At 46.4% G+C, this 2,720-nt stretch overlaps 1 long non-coding RNA gene across 1 annotated transcript; it reads left to right on the top strand.

Moving 5' to 3' along the window:
- The first annotated feature begins 6 nt into the window (after window positions 1-6).
- LOC116380297 (uncharacterized) lies at window positions 7-2,714 on the top strand. Its single transcript, XR_004212533.1, has 3 exons — window positions 7-1,412; window positions 1,744-1,791; window positions 1,915-2,714. It is a non-coding gene; the product is annotated as an uncharacterized LOC116380297 (long non-coding RNA).
- The last annotated feature ends 6 nt before the right edge of the window (window positions 2,715-2,720 follow it).

Genomic DNA, 2,720 nt, shown 5'->3' with positions numbered 1-2,720 from the left:
ATGTGTTTCCTGTGGTTTATGATCACATGATGTGTTTCCTCTGGTTTATGATCACATGATGTGTTTCCTCTGGTTTCTGATCCCTTCAGTCAGTCGGATGTGAAACACTTTGAAGATCGTTTTAAAGAACTCGATCGTTTTTAGCTCCAGTTTGTCAGAATAACAGAAGTTTAACTTTCCTGCAGCTTTTTGAAGGCCACAAACCTCTGAACTCTGCTCGGTAATGAGAGCGTTTTCGATGTGAGGGCGTCCATCTTTAAATCTCTTAATGCACACACACACCCGTCAGCTGTCCTGTTGCCATGACAACACCCACCCCTGCCTTCACATCCCCTCGTTCATTAAGGACGAGCCGGAGGCGTCGTCAGGAGCCTTAATGAGGCCCCCAGCGGTGAGATGCCGGCTGCTCGGTTTCATTAAACCATTAAACCACCAGAGCCACCAACCACCACCGCACTGCCCCCCTGCTGGTCTGAGACTACGCTGGGCCCCCCTGCAGAGAGAGGAGGAGGACGACCACAAACAGACTCCCTGCAGACAGATAACGATTTAAACAGATTTAAACTCACTTCAGTCAGAAAGGAAGCCTCACACACACACATCTGTCAGACCGTGTTGTAGCTCCACCTCCTGCCTGCAGGTGTTTTTCACCCGCAGATGAAGTGATCATCGCTTCATAGACCCACCCACCCTGCGGTAGGGGGTCTATGAACCACGACCCTTTGGATACCTCGGAGATATTGCCAGCCCAGTTCCGGGCTGGAGCAGATACGAAGCTATTTGCACTGGGGTCAGCTAGCTGGAGGCCTGCGTGTCAAGGTTGGCTAGCGGGCTGCAGGCTAAATGCTAGCAGCTAGGCCAGACCAGAGACTGGTTGGTAGCAGGCCGGACCAGAGACTGGTTGGTAGCAATAGCAGGCCAGACCAGAGACTGTCGGTAGAAGTCCAGACCAGAGACTGCCGGTAGCAGGCCGGACCAGAGACTGCCGGTAGCAGGCTGGACCAGAGACTGCCAGTAGCAGGCCGGACCAGAGACTGCCGGTAGAAGTCCGGACCAGAGACTGTCGGTAGCAGGCCGGACCAGAGACTGTCGGTAGCAATAGCAGGACGGACCAGAGACTCTTGGTAGCAGGCCAGACCAGAGACTGTTGTTCTCTACTGTCTGCCTGCTACCATGTTGGACACATGTTTTTGTTCCATTGTGTGAATGTTTAAAGAAAATATAGAGACATATACAGGAAACGGGGTGTGACAGCCGACGTGTGTCCCAGCATGCACTGGTCCAGAGGCGGGGTCCGACAGCTGCATGCTGGTGTGATGACTAAACAACGTTTGGTTCTGTGGTTTTGTCTTTCAGTAACTGGTCCACTGGCCGAGTCCCAGATCGCGTACATTCTACGGGAAACACTGCAGGTAACATCCAATCAGATTCTTAGACCCTCCAGGTTCTGTCCAATCAGATTCCTAGACCCTCCAGGTTCTGTCCAATCAGATTATTTGACCATCCAGGTTCTGTCTAATCAGATTCTTAGATCCTCCAGGTTCCGTCTAATCAGATTCTTAGACCCTCCAGGTTCTGTCCAATCAGATTCTTTGACCCTCCAGGTTCTGTCCAATCAGATTCTTAGACCCTCCAGGTTCTGTCCAATCAGATTCCTAGACCCTCCAGGTTCTGTCCAATCAGATTCTTAAACCCTCCAGGTTCTGACCAATCAGATTGTAATACAGTGAGTGTGTTCTACAGGGACTCTTCTACCTGCACAGCAAAGGAAAAATGCACAGAGACATTAAGGTGAGCTTAATAATAATAATAATAAACCATTGAACTGTATCTTTTCTAGCTGTGTCATGAATTGAAGTGTTTATATTTAGCGTAGCTACAGCAGCGAGCTAACCGTTTGTGTTTCTTCTGCAGGGGGCGAACATCCTGCTGACTGATAACGGATACATAAAACTAGGTAAGTGTCACTCACCTGTCAGGGTTAGTAACGTCATGAACAGACCCCGCCCACTGACCGGTTCCCCAGGAGGTAATGGGCGGGGCTTGTGATGAAGTGCAGTGTGAGGAAATGATGAGTCGTGGTTACATAGTGTTGACCTGTCCTCTAGCACACACTCATTACTGGACGTCACGAGACGAGTTGCAGATCTACTGATGTCTGTCTCTGATGAATCAAGTAGAATGAGTTGAATGCATCAGTAATAATATTATTTTAATATTTCTACTTTACATCAGGTTTTATAGATTGTTTAATTAGTGTTTTTGTTAAAAGCTAAATATTTTTCATGCTCACCAGAACGTTAAATAAGTTCTGACTTCAGATGAGTGAAGTTTTTAAGTTTTAACTGATGAGAGACACTAAATATATACGAGTGATGAAGGCGCTGTGGGGAATATTTACCAAAGCTCATGCACATCACTGAGTATCTACTGAGACTCTAACTCAGATCTGATGTTTATGAAGCATGTTGAGCTGCTGGACTTCAAATATCAAGAGTCAGACATGTTTTATATTTTGATGTTTTAAAGCTGAACTTTTAAACTCTTCTAACTCAAAAGATAATACAACATTCTGCTTCATAATATTTATATTTATATGCATTTACTTTATACATAAAGCACTTTTTCATTCCCTCATCTGAACATTAATAATACACAATGCATGACACCAAACACACTCACACACACACTCACACTCACACTCTCACACACACTCTCAC

Source organism: Anarrhichthys ocellatus, unplaced genomic scaffold (genome assembly GCF_004355925.1).
Source record: "Anarrhichthys ocellatus isolate YVR2014 unplaced genomic scaffold, GSC_Weel_1.0 scaffold6727, whole genome shotgun sequence".
NCBI classification, from domain to species: Eukaryota; Metazoa; Chordata; class Actinopteri; order Perciformes; family Anarhichadidae; genus Anarrhichthys; species Anarrhichthys ocellatus.
The sequence above is the reverse complement of the archived record's forward strand: the minus strand, read 5'-3'. Positions and strand labels throughout refer to the sequence as shown.